Source organism: Schistocerca gregaria, chromosome 1 (genome assembly GCF_023897955.1).
Source record: "Schistocerca gregaria isolate iqSchGreg1 chromosome 1, iqSchGreg1.2, whole genome shotgun sequence".
Classification (NCBI taxonomy): Eukaryota; Metazoa; Arthropoda; class Insecta; order Orthoptera; family Acrididae; genus Schistocerca; species Schistocerca gregaria.
In genome coordinates, this window is record NC_064920.1 from 351,346,346 (window position 1) to 351,369,612 (window position 23,267).

Here is a 23,267-nt window from a genome sequence, read left to right on the forward strand (position 1 = left end):
CGTCCTCAGTTACCGGTATTTGCTGGATATATTCCAATCTCTGCCTTTCTCTACAGTTTTTACTCTCTACTGCTCGCTCTACTGCCGTGGAAGGTATTTCCTTACGTCTTAACACAAGTTCTGTCACACTGTCACTTCTTCTTGTCGGTGTTTCCATATCTTCCTTTCTTCTAGACTCTTCATCTTTGCATGATAAGTGCAACCTACATCCATTTCAACCCACTTCCTATATTCATTCCTGGGTCTCCCTCTACAATTTTAATCCATCCCCATGCCCACTACTCTTCCCTCCAATACTAAATTAAGGGTTCCTTGATGTCTCAGAATTTGTCCTAACAGCCTCTTACTTCTCTTAGTCAAGTTACGCGACAAATTTCTTTTCTTCTCAGATCTGTCCAGTAATTTCTCGTTTGTTATGCGATCTACCTAGAAAATCGTCAGTATTCTGTTGCAGCACAACATTTTAAAAGCATCTATTCTCTTCTTGTCTAAACTACATATCGTCCATGTTTCACTTTCAGAAAAGACTTCCTGATACTTAAATCTGTGATAATGAATGAAATATCGTCCTACTTTTTGCAAGTACATGACTTTTGTTTTGTTTAATCCCAAATATGTTTCAATAAAGTTGTGGTATCCCCAGTGGCTTTCTCCTTTTATTGTTCCTGAAATATTTACATACAAATTTTTATGTAGGTTAGCAATATGTTACCTCTGATTTTGTTGTTGTTTAAATTACGCGTCTACTTTACCCATTTTTTCTCTTTATGTGTGCCCTGTCAAACCCTACAGAAATCAGTTGCACGTCTATGACGTCTGCAACACAGGGGTGTCAGGGCAATGTGTCATATGAACGTCAGGTCACTGTACACGCTTACATCAAGTGAAGAAGCAATCAAAATAATTGAAATGCAGCTAAGACAGACAAACATTTTACTTCAAAGACGGAGACAAGAAGTTTCGAAATTTCGCAGGTAATCACAGGCCAGAATCATTTCAGGTTCAAAGATAAATCCTGCATCCAACAAGAAGACCCCACCCCATTCAATCAACCATAAGTGGCTTACTGGCCAACATCTACCTTAATTATTTTACAAATATAGTCTTTAAAACAAACAGTATAACCTAAACAGAACAAAGCAATGCATGGTACAGCTATGTTGATGACATAATCTGCATAGTATATAAAACACATGACCGAATACCACAATTAATACAATGACTTGAGCATTGCCCAGCGAAACATCCACTTCAACTTTGAAACTGAAACAAAAAAGGTACACTTCCTAGATGTCGTAATTGAAAACAAAAGCCACAAACGTCAGTTATCAATCTGCAGAGAAACTACATCGACCAGTACAATAATACACAGCAGACCTAAGCATCCAGTAGCACACAAAAAGTCTCAGATATCTCCTACACAGACTGAACAGAATTCTAATGGTTAAAGATAGCCAATCAGTAGAACTAAACATAATCACACAGACTGCCACAAAGAATGGTTCCAAAATAAATAAGTAGAGAAACTGAACCAAAGAATAGAAGAGCAACGGACACCTATCACACACCATGGTACCACAATACAACACGCCAGTGACACAAACAGCAAAATCATACAAAGCACACAAAGTGAAGAAACCACAATTAGCTAGAAACATGGTACACGCTGACAGTTGGCAACAAAATAACACGCAGAATAGAAAACTGTGCTAGAAAATTAGGCATACATGTGGCATTCATAAAAAAAACAAGAATTAAGAACACTCAACACTGCCATCAATAAATTTAGCAATGCAAGTATACACCAGTTAAGCTGCGAAGATTGTGATTTAACACGTGTTGGACAGATACGTAGAAAATTCAAAATATGATACTCCGAACATTTAAGAACACTGAAAACAACGGCACACACTCCACATTTGCAGATCACCTCATTGTTAGAACCACCGGCATTGTGCTTAGAAACAGATTTCCAAATCTTGAAATACAGTAGTTGTCTATACCACTTAGTGATTACAGCAGAAAATCACTATATCATAAATGCCAAAAAAAAAAGCCATCATTGATCAAACCGTACTCTGCAACAAAACGTTATTCAACGCTCTGGAAGAACTAACAAACAAGCAATTAAAGTCGCAAACAAACAAACACACCACAGACATGAAAACATATCGCAACAAACAGAAATTTCGCGACCGCCAAACGAAAACCAGTTAGTGAAATAAACGACTGTGAAGAACACATATTGAACGTAAACTGGGTAGTGAAAAGCAACAGAATAACATCCAGAATTCACCAATTACGAGGAGAAAAAGTAAGTAAACACTGTTGAAATATGCAACATAATCTATGAATAAGAAACCATACCAAATAGTTCTCTATACCAAAGCCTCATAATTTTTTACGGTTGTTCACAGGTCACTTTAAATATAAAAGCAATAGCAAAAACATACTTACCGACTAAATAAAAACCAAATAGAGCTAGTGACGAGTCAAATACAGGAATGGTAATCTTAAAAACGGGGAATATGCCACTATTTTTATCAGAATACGAGTATATACTCTACTCAATACAATTAAAAAGTCACATATTCAAAGCCCCGTAATTTTGAAATTTGGCTCAAAGGTGCGTACAACCTTCTTCTGTAACGGTGCAAAAGCATGGCGCCCTAAAACTTGACTTTAGGACTGGATGACGCTTCAACAAACAGCAAGGTGTCGACAGCAGCGGAAAAAAATGCAGAGCTCCGAAGTTCATGTGAGGTGTAAGCTGAGTTGATGATGTCTCGGTGGCACTAAATTTCACCACCGTGGACATGTCATAGGATGAGAAAAAGTCACACCTCTCCTTATTCACACATGACCCCTTCCCTTCTTCTCTGGGAAGGAGATCAGACTCGCGACGTTCGTATCTGAAATCACGCGGTTTGTTATAGGCTGCCGAAGAAAACATTTAAGACACACTCTTGCTAAGAATCGACATGGAAAGCCTCAGAAGGTGCCATAAAGAGCGTCAATGAAACCACCCCTTCCCTTGCGGCATTCATTTACACACATTTCGAGGTCGGAAATGACATATGCAATGTGATGCTCATCAGAACGACATTCTTGACCATTTTCGACACTGGTGACACCCATTGGACTATTCAGCCCTTCCCTAGGACATCGTGGGGCTATGACCCGACTGAATGTTATCTCTTCTTTTGGAGTGGTATGCAGGGTGTAACCATTAGGGGCCATTCAAAACCATTCAACAACACTCGGGCGTGATCCGAAGTAACCAAGGGTTTTTATGCTTTTTCAGCCCTCCTGTTTTGTGGCCTTCTGTGTCGTGATCATGCAGGGATACAACATTGTCACATGCGTGAATAAGCCCTCAATTCGGCAACATCCTCGGTGCCACCTGTGCGCTTTTATTGGGCACTTTAGAAATGTCGCTGTGCGGAAACAGCCATTCATTGATTCCTAGGACCGCCCCCGGTAGCTGAGTGGTCAGCGGGACAGAATGTCAATTTTAAGGACCCAGGCTCGATTCCCGGCTGGGACGGAGATTTTCTCCGTCCAGGGACTGGGTGTTGTGTTGCCCTAATCATCGTCATCTTTTAATCCTCATCGAGGCGCAAGTGGCCGAAGTGGCGTCAGATTGAAAGACTTGCACCCGGCGAACGGTCTACCTGACGGGAGGCCCTAGACACACGACATTTACATTTATTTACTGATTCCTAGGCGCCGGCGTGACATTTCCCTTTCGACATCCCTTAGACGTCACATTTGGCCAGGAGGCGCTAGTTCAGCGATGTAGCGCTGCTCTGCTAAGATGTATCGAAATGGCTGTATACTGAAAAAAAGTACATGTTAATGCAATCAACAACAAAATGTGATGTAACATATTCCTAACTTACATACAAATTTGTATGTTTATATTTCAGAAATAATATCAGAAAAAACTCACTGAGAATACCACAATTGTAGTCAAACATGCTTGGCAACTAAAAAAAAACAAAATTGTGTGCTTGTAAAAATGCATACCCTCTTTAATTCACTATTATTTTCTGCCAGCACGGAAAAAGATCTTAAAATTCCATTAACATAACTGAAATTTAAGTTCGATTTTAAGAAATTTCTCTTTTTGAGGTACACTTTTCTTGATATTGCCAGTCTACGTTTTATATCATGTCTACTTTGGTCATCATTTTTTTGCTGCCGAAACTATAAAACTTCTCTACTACTTTTAATGTATTAGTACCTCATCTAATTCCATCAACATCGCCTGATTTACGACTACATTCCGTAACCCTTTTTTCAAGACACTATCCATTTCGTTCAATTCCTCTTCCAAATCCTTTGCTGTCTCTGACAGAATTACAATGCCACAGACGAACCTAAACTTTTCTATTTCTGCTCCCAGAACTTTAATTCATTTCCCATATTTCTCTTTGGTTTCGTGTACGTCTTGCTCAACGTGTGCAAATTGAATAACTCAAGGACTCTTATAACTGCCGTCTGGTTTCTGTACATGTGGTGTATACCTTTTCGGTCCCTGTATTTTAACTCTGCAACCATCAGAATTTCAAAGAGGGAAATCCAGTCTACAACAATCTCTCTCTAAGTAGACAAATAATATAAACACAGGTTTGCGTTTCTCTGCTCTGTCTTCTAAGATAAGTTTTCTAAGATAAGTTGTAGCGCCTGTATTGATCTGGTGTGTTCCTACATTTCTCTGGAACCCAAATCAATCCACCTCGAGGATAGCTTAGTCTTTTTAGTAGAGAATGAAAAGTACAAAAAAGCTGAATTTAATACTGTTTCATCATTAGTGAGTTACCGAGATGCCACTGTTCGCATAAAATAAGAAAAACAACAACCCATTGACGTCTCTTCAGTGTCCCAAATGCCCACACTCATTTTCTCTTCCTTGCCGCTTTGTCCACGACGCACTGCTTCTCCTTCCACAACCACACATCCGAGGACATCCTTGCTAGCTCTCGCCTCGCTGGGGGTGGGAAGTATTGATGAAGGATGCTTATAAATGTCTTTTCAAGTGTCAGACAGAAAATCTGTTGGGCATAGAACCGCTTCGTTGTTGTGTTTGACAGACGGACACTAATTAATAGATCCTTTCTCGCGCGGCTGCAGCCGCGCTGTGACAGCAACGGCGGATCTTGATGGAGCGCTTCGCGGCGGCAGGCCTCAAAGAGACGCCTCGTCAGCCGATAGCATCTGGCCGCTGGGGTCGCGCCTCCCTTCGCCCCTGCCAGACTTTCAGATGTCAGCGCCGCCCGGTCCCGAAAAGCGTCGCCGCAATTGTTTTCGCACCGCTGCCCCCGCGTGCGGCTGTTCCGCCGTTTCCTGTGTGCTGCAACGCGCGTGACCGTCCGCGATGTAGCTGCGCGGACTGCTCCGACCAAAATCTCGCCGCTGAGGCCTTTACCCACATCTGCTTTTGTCTTGCGGCTTTCCGCTCGCTGCGTAACTGGGTGGTAAAAGTGAGTAGGAACGTGCCAAGTCGGAGAAAAGGGACAAGTACTACGGTTTCAGCGAGTTAGTCATTGTAGCAACTACGTGTGGCTACTGTGGGCGCTGTAAGACATTTCGGTAGTATTCCTTTCGTTCGCATGTATAGAAGTAGGAGAAGAACAACAACAGTAGGAAGATGATGAACGAGGTGCTCGGATCAGATGTAGAGGGTGTCCGAAAGGTCTTTCCCTGATTACATAAATTGATAACTCAGGCTAGAAGTAAGATACAAATATGAAACTGGTGTCTAATTGTTTACAAACTATCAAAGGTCAGTAAACTTCCACATGAACACCGTTGGTAGCACGTAGCACATCTAGCCGATATTCAATTTCCGTCCACACATTAGCCAACATCACTGGAGGGATCGATTCAGCGACTGTGGTTATCCGTTGCCGCATGGTTTCAAGATGAGGTACACGTGTTCGGTAGACCTCGTCCTTGACATAACCCCATTAAAAGAAGTCTCATGGGGTTATGTCAGGAGAGCGTGGAGACCAAACCGTTGGCCCATCACGACCAATTCATCGCCCAGGAAAGGTCGTATCGATATAGGCACGGACGTCCAAACCCCAATGAGGCGGTGCACCGTCTTCCTGAAACAAGACATCGGGGTGATACTGAAGCAGCTGAGGAACAGCATACAGTTGCAACATGTCCAGAGACACTGCAGATGTGATGGTAGCCTCAGCGAAGAATAATGGCCCGATAATTCGATCGTGCAATAGCGTGCACCAGACATTCACCTTTAGACTGCCTCTGGTGTACTCCATGACATCGCCAAGGGGTTGTGAACCCCAAATGCGCATATTATGCCGAATCACTACTTATCTGACAAAAAAGGTCGCTTCGTTGGAAAATGCAATTCGTCCGAGATAACAATCATCATCATCAATACTTGATAGGATTTCGATCGCAAAGTCATATCGACGGGTACTGTCATTGGCCAACAAGGCCTGAGCGATTTGCACTTTTTTGTATGCACTAAACCTTAAACGTTTGTGTAAAATGTCATGGAGAGAGCTTTTTGGCATCTGTAATTCACGTGAGGCCCTGCGCACCGATTTCTTCGGACTTCGCAGAAAAGACTGCCTTCCACCTTCCACCCTGTCTGCTGAGGTTCTTGGTCGACCAGACCTCGGAAGGTCAGCAACCGATCCTGTGTTCTTGAACTTCTCATACCAGGCTTTAATGTTCTTGACATCAGGTGGATTCCTTCCAAATGTTGTCTGCAAGTGTCCCTGCACTGTGGTTGGTGATCGTGTCTCATGGTACCACTGGACACACTGTGCCTTCTCCTGATTGGTTAACATGGCTTCTTGGGCACAGCACCTCATCCACTACTTACGTACTGCGAACTTTTAAACAGAATAAAACTTTGATAGTTGTAAACAATTCGACACAAGTTTCATATTTGTATCTTACTTCTAGCCTGAGTTATCAGTTTATGTAATCATGGAAAGTCTTTTCGGACACCCTGTAGATTAGAGACAGTATGATGCAGGGATACAGACTTTCGCCCCTATTGTTCAGTTTATATATTGAAGAAGCAATGACAGAATTAAAAGGACCGTTCAACAGTGGGATTAAAATCAGAGATCAGCTTCGCTGATGACATCGTGAACCTCATTGAAACTGAAATAAAATTACAGAACATTATGAATGAAATGAACAGTCTAATAAAGACAAGATAAAGTGCGAATGTAAAGCGAAGTAAGAACATAGTAATGAGGAGCAGCAAATGAGGCTTTAACGATTCACTTAACGTCGAAATTGATGACCACGAAACAGACGAAGGGAATGACTCCTGCTGCCTTCCAGACAAAATAACGCATGACGGAAGAAGGAACGAGGACATAAAAAGCAGACTAGCACAGGGAAGGAAGGCATTCCTGGCCAACAGAAGTACATTAATATTGGCCTTAATTTGAGGAAGAAATTTCTGAGAATCATTACAGCATTATATGGCAGGGAATCATGCACTGTGGGAATACCAAAGAAGAAGAGAACTGAAATGTTGGTGATGTTGTGGTATAGAAGGCTGTAGAAAATTAGGCTGGCTTATAAGATAAGCAATGAGGGGTTTCGCAATGACAGAAAGGAATAAAAAATGGTTCAAATGACTCTGAGCATTATGTGACTTAACACCTGAGGTCATCAGTCCCCTAGAACTTAGAACTACTTAAACCTAACTAACCTAAGGACATCACGCACATCCAAGCCCGAGACAGGATTCGAACGTGCGACCGTAGCGGTAACGTGATTCCAAATTGAAGTGCCTAGAACCGCTTGGCCACTGCAGCCGACAGAAAGGAATACATGGAAAACGTTGACAAGAAGTAGAGACGGGATAATAGTACATATGTTAAAACAGGAAATAAGTTACAAGGTAGTAGAGGGTGCTGTATAGAGTAAAAACTGAATTGGAAGACAGAGAGGGGAGAACTTCCAATAAATAATTGAGAGCCTAGGGTGCACGTACTATGTTGAGATGGAGTGGTTGGGACGAAAGTCGAATTCGTTGCCGCCCGCAGGAAATTGGTCAGAAGACTGATGACTCAAAAATAGAGAAACGAATAAATAAACAAAAACTAAAAAAGGTTCGCACATAGCCTTGTTTTTGAAAATTTCTTTACCAACGTGAACTGCCATAGTGATAAATATGCATCTCTGGTCGGCAAGTCACTGGACGTGACGCCTGGGACCACTACACCCTCCTGCCTTCCACATTCCATCAGCGAACTGTTGGACGGCAAGCACACAACTTCTAATTTCTCTTGTGATCCCGCGCGGTCATTAGCGAGTCATACGTGGAAGGAAGTGATATGTTGCTCGACTCTTCCTGGAAGGTGTACTCTTGGAATTTCAACATTAATCCTCTCTGTAATGCGCGACGCCTCTCGTACCTTACCACTGCAACTTCTTCCTAACACTTTCATACTTACTACAGAAAGTATTCGTAGTGGTCACATGGAACCAGTCAATCGGATGATACAGATGAGTAAAAATAAATTGGCCAGGTGCCAGTAGAATTCACGCACTGAGCATTCCGTAAAAACTTAATTATGTATATAGCCAGTTTATCCATTCCAGGAATCGATTTTTGCCTTTCATGGACATAGATACTGACAAGATATCGGTCCCAGAAATTGCAAGATTTTCGAGAATGTTGAAATTTCATGTCAAGTAGGGTAAGAAATGACAAAACAAATATTTTTTCGCTTGATATAATAACAAACTAACAATTCCAGATTTTTTCCCTTTACCTGTATTATCAAACCTTGCTTCTTGCCAAATTTCCGACTGCAGGTCAATAAGAAGTAGTGTGTAGGTTTTGATGAATGATTTTCCAAGTATCAAAATACGTAACACAAATGGCCGGATCTTTTGACTGAAATAAGCTAAAAGCTTAAAATATTTGCACCTTCAAGGGACCATAGATCTTAATATGTAACATAAATTTGAATTTAATAGTGTACTCGTACCTCAGAAAAAGGGTTCTTAAAAAAGTCGAACAGACAAACAGACACAGAAGCGGACAGAAAAACAGTCCTCTAAGTATTCAGTTTTTACAGACAAAGGCACGGAACACTAAAGAGTTCTATATCAAGGAGCCGATTTAGTGGAATTTATAATCACAAATAGGCTTTATGTATACATTTAGCCTACATTTGGCAATCATACTCTGCGATACGTCGGCTACATACAACAACAAGGTGAAAATAGATTTATCTTTAATTGGTGGCGGAGGATTAGGAATTTGTTGAGCCAGACTTCAGTCGAAAGGTAAGTCTAGCTCACAAGGTTTATACAAGGGTAGCACTTCTCGATCTCGAACGTCTGAAATGCACCCGCTTGTGTAATCACCTTTAAAACATATTTGGGCAATTGACCTTACTGTCGACGTTCACAATACAAAGTACTCGCATAAAACGGCCCCGGATTTGGTTTGCCAAATTATGCAGCTCGGCTATCTATGATACATGTATCAGCAGCAGGTGCCCTGCTCCCCTACCACGAAAATATCCTCTCCGTACCTTGGACTTTTAAGAAGCATGCGAAATATTGATTTACAGCTCACGCGTAGTCTTCGGATGTCCCTCTCACCAGGTCATCCTCATTAAAGACATACTGACAACCAAAAAATAATGATGTAACGGGAAGTTATTATCCCAATTTGTAACATGCCATTTGTTGGCCATGCCTGTCTGCTCTTCACGTGGCTGTTCCATACACCAGAGACGTTTTCTGGTATCTGGGGGAAGGAAGCTGTCTCCATCCTGGAGATTATCTTACCTTAATGCTTCTAAATGGGTTGGAGACGAAACTCAAGGGGCCGGCTCATGAGAAGGGATGGGATGGGATGTTTCGCAAAGTCTGTTGCAAATAAACTTTTCAAAATCCCTGTCAAGAAGCAACGTTTTGTAACTAGTATTGTTTGTACAAACAGAAAATGCGAATGATACCTACTAGAGCCTCAACTACCCATCCTTCCCGGATGATCAGATTGAAAGCGAATGTAGTACGCGTTTGCATGGAGTAAGTCACAATCAGTTAAGTTTATGAGTTTATTAGTAATTAAGTAAATTTAAATTCCACTGAAATACTGAGATATTATCTCTAACGGATTCAGAATAAAACTTTCTTATTAACACCAAATAAAATATTAAGAAATCAAATAATCAAATCAGAAGACTCTGAGGAATCCAGGCTAATAGTTGGATGGAGTGCTCAACTAACGTTAAAAACCCATTTAACATTTATTCACGAATAAAATCATATAAGAATACCAGTTATGTAGAATGGTTATCGGGAAAGTTATGCCTGATATTCTTTGCGTAATACAGTAACTATTTCAATAACTGATAATTAAATCGAAACCTTCAGCTTCATACAGGTGTTGTTGATATAGATCATTGGGGATAGCTGAAAATGTGTGCCCCGACCGGGACTCGAGCCCGGGATCTCCTCTCGGCAGCTAAGGGTTTCGATTTGATTATCATTTCATTCTAGAGAAGCTGCATGGTCTTTAATGGTATCTGGTCTTTCGGGGACAGATACCATCTTCATATAGTTAAAGGCTACCCGGCCATTGACCTTCTGTGCGAATGCGCACTCTTTACCCGAACTCTTAATGGACTCGTGATCTTAGTCTGGCTGGAGTAATGAGTGAATGGGCAAATATCTATTAGGAATACTTCGAATGTAGTTTGTGGACAGTTGAGAATGAGTCTCACGAGAAGCGTGCAAGGGATAAGTCCCTGCAGTCGAATTGTTCTCTGTGCCCTCGGTGGCTCAGATGGACAGAGCGTCTGCCCTGTAAGCAGGAGATCGCGGGTTCGATTCCCGGTCGGGGCACATATTTTCAGCTGTCCCTATTGATGTATATGAACAACACCTGTCGGCAGCTAAGGTTTTCGATTTAATTATCAGTTACTGAAATAGTTACTGTGTTACGCAAATAATATCAGGCATACCTTTCCAGATAACTATTCTACGTAACTGGTATTCTTATGACCAAATGCTTCGCCTCTCATTGTCCACCGGAGTCACTGATGATTCTCTAGTTACCGCGCCGTCGAATGGAGCGCTCAGGCCTAACTTTCCAAATTCACATTCCCGTAACGCGCAGAAGGGCCGAGGGAGCACCATGTAGCTAAGGTCATCGAATACTGGTAGCACTGTAAACAGACGCACGATTGAGGTAATTTCCATTGTTCAATGTAGACGTTGCGCAAAACGAAACTTTCAGTGTGTAGCGAAGGCCGGTTGTTGCGAAACTTCCTGACAGTTTTCAATTGTGTCCCGTAATGGGACTGGAACGCGAACCTATCACAGAACCATTTCTTCTGTGAGGGTGGGTCACAAGTCGTGAGTGGAGAGTTCAGTCAATTAAGATTGCTTCCCGGGGAAACAAAGGCTCCGGATGAGGTGTACTGTTGTAATATGTGATGAACACTCAGTGCGCACTCAGTTCCAGAGTGAAAGATTCTTTCTAGAGAACAGAATTAGAGTTTAGCTTCCCGTCGACAACGATGTCGTTAGAGACGTAGGCGACGATGGCGAATGAAATCGGCTTGCCCGGTCAAAGGATCCATCCAGACATTTGCGTTAAGCAATTTATAAACATGGTTGGCTAAACAGGGTGTTGAAGCGTCGTCCTCCCGACTACCAGTGCAGTGTGCTGACCACTTTCAGTCTAGGACAGTACCTAGGCTGCTGTTGGGACATTTCTGCAGTTTCCTTTTTTGCAGATGTGTCGGCCCAGCAACATATGCAGAAGAGTTTCTTTAAAGTTTGAGAAGTAGGGCAGAGAAATTCACTAACTGAAGCTGTGAGGATGAATTGCGAATTGTTCCTGGAAAGCTTCAAAAATGTTCAAATGTTTGTGAAATCTTATGGGACTTAAGTGCTAAGGTCATCAGTCCCTAAGCTTACACACTACTTAACCTAAATTAGCCTAACGACAAACACACACACTAATGCCCGAGGGAGGACTCGAACCTCCGCCGAGACCCTGGAAAGCTTACTCAATAAGAATATTTCCCTTGGAAAGCAATGTTCCCGAGTACACGACGCTCCAGTCACACAGTTTTAACCAACCAGGAAATTTGAGTTCTGTTACTGAAAACTAATGGTGTAACAAAGTTACCATTATTTGTCGACCAGCAGCCGATACACCGCGGATCAGCTGAGAATCACAAGAAGCCACTGTGGACTAAATTCACGACTGTTATGTAGTTGTCTTCAGCGAACTGCTGGGAAACAAGTTGACGTTTTCCCCTGATGACAGCAAGAACGTTCCCCAACTATTCCTACTAGACCGGGTGCAATTTTAGTGTCGTGATCTACATCTCCATCAATACCGGACGGTGTGTGGCGAAGAGTACTTGTAGAGGTACTAACTGATCCCCCTTTCCTGTTCCTCTCGCGAATGGCACGTGGGAAAAATGACTGTGGGTAATTCTCTATGTTAGCCCTAATTTCTCGAATTTTGACATCGTGGTCATTTCGCGAAATGAGTATGGGAGGAGGTAATTTGTCTTCCCGGAAACTGCTCTCTCGTAATTTCAACAGTAACCCTCTCCGTGATGCACAACGCCTCTCATGTAAGGTGTGCCATTGGAGTTTGTTGGCATGTCTGTAACGCTCTCGAGTCACCTAAAGGATCCCGTGACGAAGCGCGCCACCCTCGGTTGGATCTTATCTGTCTCTTCTACCAGTCCTACGCAGTAAAGATCTCAGATTGACGAACAGTACTCAAGAATCGGTCGAACTGTAGCCTTGCAAGTCGCTTCTTTCGTGGATGAGTTCCATTTTCTGAAGTTCCTTCCCATGAATTTCAGTCTCGCTTCTGCTTTTCCAACTATTTGTTTTATTCTTCATTCCACTTAAGATCACTCTGGATAATTACTCCTAGATATTTTATGCTATTTGCTTTTTAAAAGAATTTATTGTCAATAATGTAGTTGTACAGTAGTGTATTTTTTCCTATGTATGGGCAATATGTTACATTTAGTGACTTTCGGGGTCAACGACGAGAGATGGCACCATTCATCAAACTTTCTGTAGGTGATTTTACAAATCTATACTGTCTTATAAACAACCGCATAATCTGCAAATAATCTTAAAGAGCTTACTAGATCACTTATGCACGGCGTAAACAGTTACGGTCCCATTACACCCTCTTGGGGCACACCAGAAATTACTTTACATCTTTAGATTTGGTTTTTCAAAAAGTCATACATTAGCAAAAAATGTGTCCCATAATTCTACAACAGATTGACGTCAACGATATAAACGTACACTTATGCGCATCTGTCGCTAGGTATCCTTCGTTGCTCCAGTGAACTACGATAAACTGCTGCTAGAAGCAAGTTCTTTCGAATAGTGTTTGTAGAATCTTACAGGTATCTCATTTGGTCCTCATGCCTATCCAGTACTAAGTGACTGTAGTTGCCTTTGTGTTACACGATCGGTTATTTCAGTATATGCCATTTCGACGTTCGAAGGATGACCGAAAGGAGGAATCGTTTTACGATCTTCCGCGGTGCAACAATTTCGGAAGACTGAATTCAGTATTTCGGCGTTCCCTCTATCATCTTCCGTTTCCTTGGCTGTATGATCACTGAGTGACGGAATAGTTCGTGAACACCAATCTGTGAGTGTCAAGGGCAACTGGAAACTTCGCCACGTCGTCGGTAACAGTCGATGGTACAAACATCAATCCCCAGAATCACTCGGTCAGGGAGTGCAGAACTGATTTTAATATCCTGGCAGATCGTGCCGCCCCAGTTCATCCCAACAGAGTACATCCCAGAAGATTAACTCAGCTGTGCCTGGCGCTCCGGGTCACGACACCACGGTCTACTAGTAAGAGGAAAGGTCATAAGTGTCTCCTGGAGACTTGCGCTAGACTAACAGAGTTCGAATTACGATGAGCGTTGCCAAGGGTGTTCATCTTAACTATTGAGGAGGAAACCGTAATAATGTCGTACGACTATGTATATTTATGAAGAGAGTAGTCACCGCGGACGATGCTATTGTAATATTCAGCATTATTTCCGGCGTGTGCCTCAGAGGCTGTAGCAGAGGACCCCCTGACCTCGTCCACAGAAGCTTTCTCCGACGCCGTGTTGTCCGTGAAGCCCCTGGTGAGAGACAAGGCAGTCCCTCGTCGGCTAGGCGGTGACGCGAGTGGGATGCACCGGATGGCACTCTTTCACAGGGACCGCTGCGCCGCGGAGGGACGGGATAGCCATTGTCGCGGTCGGGAACAATGCGGGGCATAAATCTAGCTCGCGAGTACCCTCCTATTCAGCCGTCGCGGCACGCAGCGAAATATGAACTAAAATATGCCAACTTTGTCCCTCCTGTCGCCTAACGCGGCGCCAAAAGGCACTTGACATTTTCATACTGAAAGACATTTTGTTTGTATTCCGCTATTCTTTGACTACTCTTTTTTTTTATGTCTGTCTCCGTCTTCCTCCCCAGCCTTACGTCATAACCCTCTCCTCTACAGAGGGAGGGTATACAGTGGCAGTCTGGACACTTGATCAGCAAGAGTGAAGTTCTGACGTCGTCCCGTGCAGTTTATTACGAGCGAAGATTTCGGACGCGCATTAGGAAGACAAGATTAGCATGCAGGAGAACGACAGTTCAGCTCCCCGCCTAGCATACCAGAATCGATTAAAGCAAATGCCGGAACCGTCACTAAGAAAAGGACACGGTCGGACTTCCTTCAGCACCATTCCTTATTCTGAGCTTGTAGTCTGTCTGTGATAACCTCATCGTCGACGGGACGTTTAGTCCTAGCACACTATACTTGATGCTCCTGTCTTCCTCTTTTTCCTAGCTTTATTCCATAGCCGCACGGGGTCGGCATGTTAATATGGATTTGGCAGTGTTAGCGGTAGAGACTCGCCGGATCCCCTTCCTGTCGCTACTTCTCTTCACCTCTTGCCCCCCCCTCCCCCCCCCATCGCCACCTTGCCACCCCCCCCCCCCTTCCTCCACCACCCGAGACGAAATTTGTGCATCCCATCTGTCTGCGTCTAGTGTCATCTCATATGAAATTGTGTGAGAACGTTTTCGAAATGTTTACGAATCTACTAACTGAGACGGTTTGTAAATACAAACCTGGTATTCACCCAATCTCGGATTCGATCCGAGACCGTCGGGCCGCCCCGAATTCCGGAAGAGGCATGCTAATGCACTCGGCTGCCTGTGCGGGTTATTTCTTTTTCCCAGGTTTTCTTATGTATCTAAGGATTAATTTATTGTCCGTCGCGTCCGAAATGTTATAGTTATAGAGCGAGGTGGCATAGTGATATGACATTGGATGGATGCGTATTCGAGAGGACGGTGGTTAAAATACCCCGTCTAGCCAGCCCGCTTTAAATTTTCCGTCCTTTGCTTGAATCACTTGATGCGAATGTTGGGATATTTCTTCGAAAGTGCGCGGCGGATTTCCTTCCTAACGTTTCCCCAGTCCCGATTGTCTTGAGTCTCTAATCAGCTTATCCTGCCGGAATGTTAAAATCCGATCTTCCTTCCTATACAAGTAGTTTCGGTTGCGAAGATCCGTTTGCATACGAATAGTGTGTCGCCCATCTTTGTGGTCAGAATTATGCAGACAGTATAGTATCCCGAACTAAGTACTGTGAGATAAGCGATTAATGTTCTAAAGTGAATGTGTTGTTCTTTATTGACACAAACGACTTACGCCTTACAGCAGGTGCATAGCAATGACGACAGTCAGTCCCACTGCACGCATTTACAACCGAGCATAAAGTTTTTCCTATCTCTCTCATATACACTCCTGGAAATTGAAATAAGAACACCGTGAATTCATTGTTCCAGGAAGGGGAAACTTTATTGACACATTCCTGGGGTCAGATACATCACATGATCACACTGACAGAACCACAGGCACATAGACACAGGCAACAGACCATGCACAATGTCGGCACCAGTACAGTGTATATCCCCCTTTCGCACCAATGCAAGCTGCTATTCTCCCATGGAGACGATCGTAGAGATGCTGGATGTAATCCTGTGGAACGGCTTGCCATGCCATTTCCACCTGGCGCCTCAGCTGGACCAGCGTTCGTGCTGGACGTGCAGACCGCGTGAGACGACGCTTCATCCAGTCCCAAACATGCTCAATGGGGGACAGATCCGGAGATCTTGCTGGCCAGGGTAGTTGACTTACACCTTCTAGAGCACTTTGGGTGGCACGGGATACATGCGGACGTGCATTGTCCTGTTGGAACAGCAAGTTCCCTTGCCGGTCTAGGAATGGCAGGACGATGGGTTCGGTGACGGTTTGGAAGTACCGTACACTATTCAGTGTCCCCTCGACGATCACCAGAGGTATACGGCCAGTGTAGGAGATCGCTCCCCACACCATGATGCCGGGTGTTGGCCCTGTGTGCCTCGGTCGTATGCAGTCCTGATTGTGGCGCTCACCTGCACGGCGCCAAACACGCATACGACCATCATTGGCACCAAGGCAGAAGCGACTATCATCGCTGAAGACGACACGTCTCCATTCGTCTCTCCATTCACGCCTGTCGCGACACCACTGGAGGCGGGCTGCACGATGTTGGGGCGTGAGCGGAAGACGGCCTAACGGTGTGCGGGACCGTAGCCCAGCTTCATGGAGACGGTTGCGAATGGTCCTCGCCGATACCCCAGGAGCAACAGTGTCCCTAATTTGCTGGGAAGTGGCGGTGCGGTCCCCTACGGCACTGCGTAGGATCCTACGGTTTTGGCGTGCATCCGTGCGTCGCTGCGGTCCGGTCCCAGGTCGACGGGCACGTGCACCTTCCGCCGACCACTGGCGACAACATCGATGTACTGTGGAGACCTCACGCCCCACGTGTTGATTAATTCGGCGGTACGTCCACCCGGCCTCCCGCATGCCCACTATACGCTCTCGCTCAAAGTCCGTCAACTGCACATACGGTTCACGTCCACGCTGTCGCGGCATGCTACCAGTGTTAAAGACTGCGATGGAGGTCCGTATGCGACGGCAAACTGGCTGACACTGACGGCGGCGGTGCACAAATGCTGCGCAGCTAGCGCCATTCGACGGCCAGCACCGCGGTTCCTGGTCTGTCCGCTGTGCCGTGCGTGTGATCATTGCTTGTACAGCCCTCTTGCAGTGTCCGGAGCAAGTATGGTGGGTCTGACACACCGGTGTCAATGTGTTCTTTTTTCCATTTCCAGGAGTGTGCATCTGTGGTTTGTGGTACCCAACCAGTACAATAAGGGAGACAGCGGGAGCTCAACCAACCAGTTGCAGTTAATTTTTGTACCGGGAATCCACACTCTTACCTGATAGCAAAATACGGATCATAGATAAGTCGCCGGTCGGTGTGGCCGAGCGGTTCTAGGCGCTTCAGTCTGCAATCGCGCGACCGCTACGGTCGCAGGTTCGAATCCTGCCTCGGGCATGGATGTGTGTGAGGTCCTTAGGTTAGTTAGGTTTAAGTAGTTCTAAGTTTTAGTGGACTGATCACGTCAGCTGTTCAGTCCCATAGTGCTCAGAGCCATTTGAACCATTTTTGATAGACAAATCATAGCAAATATTTATATGCACTGCCTGACAAAAAAAGTGAAGCTCCCGAATGTGGGAGGCCAGAATCGAAACGAAATTTCGCGGGTGAGAGGTTATGCGAAGTTTCGTCAGTGATTACGAAATCGACTCGCAGAAACCTTGACGGTATCAATCCACTTACCAGTATGACGTCGCACACACCCCTCCCTTCTATGTCCCCCTCTCCGCGGTCACAATTGAGGCGAGTTGGCACACAACTGTTGTAATGGTATCACCGTCCACCAAGTGTCTGTATCTGTTTATTCACATGCAACCGGTTTCGGTGATGCATGATGCACTCCCCCATCATCAGGCCGGTCGATAGGCAAATAATGGTACAATAACCAGTTGTACACAGTGCGATAGAAGGAAATAAAATAGTCGTCCGCAGACCTGCTCATGCGTGATGTGAGCAGTACAACCCGTCAACCAGCAACCCTTGTAGATGCAGCTGTACAACCATTTTCCCTGCTTTTGTCTTGAAATAGTAGCACTAAAATCTGCTACGTTGTATCTTCCTTTAGTGACTACTGGCTTCTAAAGCTAATACGTCCCACGGTCGCTGTCTCTTATTCTCCAGGGAAGTACGCCGGCTACGGAAAGCATCCAGACTACACCAAACAGCTGCCGGATAGTAATCGCTTGTCCGTACCGTCCACGTCGACCCCAGCCCCAGAGTGATCGGATCAATCGGAGACTTCGCAGTCGGAGAAAAACGACAGTGTGCAGTGTCAGGCAGCGCTGCGCACAGCTTTTGCCGTCATATCCGAGCGAGGAGGACTTGATCGCTTGCGCGCCCGGCGGAGTAATTGGAGCTGCAGTTGCTCGGAAATCGTCCTGCGGTCGGTGCAGCGGCGGCGGCGGCGGCGATAGCCATCGCGCTCTTGTTAGCGGCGGGCGGTCTGGCCGGCCAGATGGCCGCGAGATAGCCGCGCCGGCCACCTCAGCCCGCGCCGTTTCCTCAATTTGCTGGAGCCGGTCGGCAGCCATTACTATCCAGAACCACTCGCGTGACGGACGTAGCTCGCCGGACGGCTGCGCTCTCCCGATTATGGCGTCGCTGGCGATTTAGCTGAGCAGATGGGACGCAGATGGTGCCGCTGCCCAGTGACTGACTGCGACAAGCGCGGCAGAGGTCAAACCGCGCAGAGGCTGATCGGCTGGTGTTTTCAGAGATAAGTGCGAGTGGCGAGGGCGGGGTATTTTACGTCGCACTCGTACCGGCATCTGGGGGAATCTATCACTGCCTCCGGGAACCGGCAGGTAACACAGCCCACGGCTCATGCGACGATACCGAGATCGCTACCTGGTGCCTACAGCTGTAGGCTGTAGAGGAATCAACTATGGACTGTTAGATGACGAGATAATTCATTCTTCCTGCATATGAATTCTAACGGATCGAACACGTAAAATATATCCGACACTCGTCTATTACGTATAAAACTTTTTCGCATTTGTTCCCGCGTCGCCGGCCGCGGTGGTCTCTAGGCGCGCAGTCCGGAACCGTGCGACTGCTACGGTCGCAGGTTCATATCCTGCCTCGGGCATGGATGTGTGTAATGTCCTTAGGTTAGTTAGGTTTAAGTAGTTCTAAGTTCTAGGGGACTAATGACCACAGCAGTTGAGTCCCATAGTGCTCAGAGCGATTTTTGTTCCCGCGTCGAAACTGGGTAACAACTCAAGCTTTTGACTGTTACCACCATTGTCTTTCTAGGAGTATCGGACTGTCGTCGTGGCTGCTGCGGTGGCCTTATATAGCTCATGAATGGCTATCAATTGGCCGTATGTCATCTTTGCGTCAAACTGCCATAGGTGTTATCAACGTCTGCGATGCGGGCGCCACGGCTCCCGTCGGAGCGTAACCAATCCGACGAATTTCTCTGTTTTTTGTTAGAGCCGAGAGCTTACTTCCACGCACTACTAAGATTGTAGCCACTCTCCCGATTGAAATTCTTCTGTCCCATTCTATAGCCCATTCTAATCTTTACGGTCCTTATAATAACAGAAACTCGGTACACAGAACCTCTGTCCAAGACTAATCCCATACCAACTGGAATGTTTACTATCTGCTCTCTGAATACCCTTTTAGCCTATCAAACTTAAAAAAAAAAAGGCTCTGCCCACTATAGGACTTAACATCTGAGGTCATCAGTCCCCTAGAACCTAGAACTACTTAAACATAACTAACCTAAGAACATCACCCACATTCATACCCGAGACAGGATTCGAACCTGCGGCCGTACCAGTCGCGCGTTTCTGGACTGAAGCGCCTAGAGCCGCTCGGCCACCGCGGCCGGCCGTACCAACGTTCCCACACTATCACCACAAGCCAACCCAGCTGATGCAATTAGCTGAAAGACAACAACTCAACTACCCACTGCTCTTCCTAGATGCATTCGTATTGTATAATACAATGAAGCGCTTGTTTTTAACCAAATTTTTTAAATCTTCGACAACGTTTTTCTGTGGCTCAGTTTCAACATCGTCAAAGAAAAGTGTCTTTTATGTATGTCGGAACATCTGTATACATGGCATCCTTATGAAAAACTTTTATTCAGTATTTATGTTTTTAGGCTCTGTTGGCTGAAGAGTGGAGTATAACCCACTGCTGGTCCTCCTTCGAGCCTCTGGAACGCCAAACAAGGAAAAAAAAAAGGATGTAGAAGCCTGCGAAAAGACTTTTCTTTCATCGAACAGTATTCTGTGTTTAGTTTGAGGCTGTGTTCAACAGCTGCTGATTTCTCAAGTTCTTGTTTACGTGCTACTGGCTTGCGCACCGGTTGGAAACGGCGCGGATGGACTGATAGATGTAGTTGCTTCTGCGCTCTTAGGGGATGTTATAGAGCTCAGGAACCCTGAGGCTGACATTCTCCTTAACTGGGCCCCTCATCTTCTTTATCCTCTCAGGTGGTCGAAAAATAAATCTTATTCCTCCTCTTCCAAGTACCTTGCCTATATTGTGACATGTAGGTGTACAGAACGGGATGAGCACAATCTGTGACTCATCACGTGACTGTTCAATATTTTCACGTTTTCCATTCTTCTAGAGCGCCACCATTATGTCAAGTGTCCCGTGGCGATTCTTCAGATGTAAAATTTCAGACTCTAAGTGGCTTTCGTCAGATACAGCTGTAGTTCTGTATATCAGTGTGCGTCAGATACGGTACATAGAGTAGCCGAGGCGCCTGTCCGGCTTATGTTTTACTAAAACATCTAAAATGGCAAATTTCTTTCTCTCTCGGACTCTACAGTGAACCAAATGTTCATGCTGTTCTTTTTTAAACGTCCATTCTAATTTACGTGGGCAATACACAAGTATGATGAAATTACAAAGAAATAGCGGTATATTTAACTGGGTATAATGATAAATGGTAACTATAGTTCTAACAGGCATACTTCAAATTTTAAAATAGGTACCGTTTTTAATATAGCCATTGTAGCGATGTGCTCAGCGATATGCGTTTGCGCACCTGGCTCTTGCATGTTTTAGTTATCCAAAGCATTCGTCCGGGTTTACGTTTGTTAATGCTTGTATAAAATGTCCTAGGTAACTGATAGATTACATAATGGTAAGACAGACATTTCGAAATCAGATTGTGATCTTCGAAACATTTCGAGGGACAGGTGTGGAATCTGACCATAATATGTTGGTTACGAACTGCAGATTAAACCTGACGGAATTTGAGAAAGTAGGTAAATTAAGGAGATGGAGACTGAAGAAACAGAAAGAACCAGAATTTCTTGAGAGTTTGAAAGAGACATTAGGCGACGATTAACTGAAACAGGAGAAAGGAACACAATAAAAGACGAATAGGTAACCTTGAGATATGAAATATTAAAGGCACCGGATGATGTAATATTCAAAAAGACAAGGTTCAGTAGAATTTCTTGGATAGTACAAGAGATACAGAATGTAACTGTCAAAAGTAGAAAATTTAAAGGTGCATCAACTGAAGAAAGCAAAAGTGGATACGAAAAATGAGATTGACAGAAAGTGCAAAACGTCTAAGCTGCAATGGCTAGACGACAAATGCAAGGCTGTAGAAGAATGCCTGACTATGGGAAAGGTAGAATCCTCCTATAAGAAGGTAAAGAGATCTTCAGAGGAAAGTGAAGCACTTGTATAAATATCAAGAACACAGATAGCAAGCCACTAGTAAGCAAACAAGGAGAAACCGAAACTTGGAAGGAATCTACAGGAGGGTCACGGAAGGGAAATGAACTTGACGACAACCTGCCGGGGTGGCCGAGCGATTCTAGGCGCTTCAGTCTGCAATCACGCGACCGCTACGGTCGCATGTTCGAATCCTGCCTCGGGCATGGATGTGTGTGATGTCCTTAGGTTAGTTAGGTTTACGTAGTTCTAAGTTCTGAGGGACTGATGACCTCAGAAGTTGAGTCCCATAGTGCTCAGAGCCATTTTTGAACTAAATGGTTATGTTATAAAAACGGAAGAAAAATGGTTCAGATGGCTCTGAACACTATGGGACTTAACTTCTGAGGTCATCAGTCCCCTAGAACTCAGAAGAAAGGGAAGAGAAAGGAATGAATATGAGGCGGGAGTTATGAGACTGCTAGAAGAATTTAACAGAGCTGCAAGACCTAAGTGGAAAGAAGATCTTTGAAGTAGGCGACATTCCTGCCGACTTATTGAGATCCTTGAGGGAGCTAGACATAGCAAAAATCACTCGAAAGTGCGGAAGTTTTCCTGCTTTCAAAACCTGGATGGATGTTGACTGTTGGCCTACTGTTTGGTGGTCACTTCAGAGCCGACGCTTGTAATGACATGTAGGACGAGAAGCTGCTCGTGTAGCAGAGATGTCCACATTGGTCCTGGTGAGCCCCGTAGGCAGCCAGGTGCAGAGGATGCTCCTCTGGAGACGAGCGCGAGCGGGCGGTGGCTTCAAATCCGGCGCCTGAGCTAACCGGCTGGGCAGCCCCAGAACGCAAATGGGCTACCGAGACCTAACGGCAAAGCCGGGTGTCACTTGCCGTGTGCCTGCAGTCGGCAACAGGAGGTTCCCAAGCAGCTACAACAGGAAGGTCGTAAAAAGTGCAGTAACAGACACAGCAGTAGAAACCAAACAGCTTTAGTGCCAAATGCAAATACAGCAGAATGGCCTTAGCAGTGATAGCACCGTTGCGTCCTTGAGCCATCATCGCTTCTGACAGGTATATGAAGGACCCGTTTGGACTCCTGGCGCTCTAATGGATCGGTTCTTGGTAGGAGAGTGGGAGTAACGCCCGATCATCTTCGTGAGAGCAACTGGGTAACTTCTTGATGCAAAAGTAGCTGCAAGTAGTAGTAAACGCATGAGTCCGCCATCTTTACTTTATTCGAGCTGATGTTCAGCATGCTCCATAGCAATGATGCAAACGCCTGTGCTGTAATGTATAAAGAAGAGTATTTCCTGAAGTAACTGAAATGATAAGAGTTTCTGTGTATTATTAAGTCTCCTGTACACAAGAAAACATTTTTTTGAAGAAATGATCGCCATTTATTTTACACAATAATGATTTTGCCTTTATAGTCATTCTCAAGTGCATGTTGAAATGTTAAAATATGTCTGACCTGTCTCTGGCATGCCATCGTCGAAAAGCCATATTTCTGGTCTTATAGAACAGTTGTCCTACTACAGGATGGGAG

General features: G+C 44.8%; 1 protein-coding gene and 1 non-coding gene across 3 annotated transcripts in view; both read left to right on the plus strand.

Moving 5' to 3' along the window:
* Positions 1-23,267, plus strand: part of LOC126345346 (uncharacterized) — a 997,319-nt gene that overhangs the window by 202,508 nt on the left and 771,544 nt on the right. The window lies entirely within an intron of this gene.
* Positions 10,801-10,875, plus strand: Trnat-ugu (transfer RNA threonine (anticodon UGU)). Its single transcript has one exon. It is a non-coding gene; the product is annotated as a tRNA-Thr (tRNA).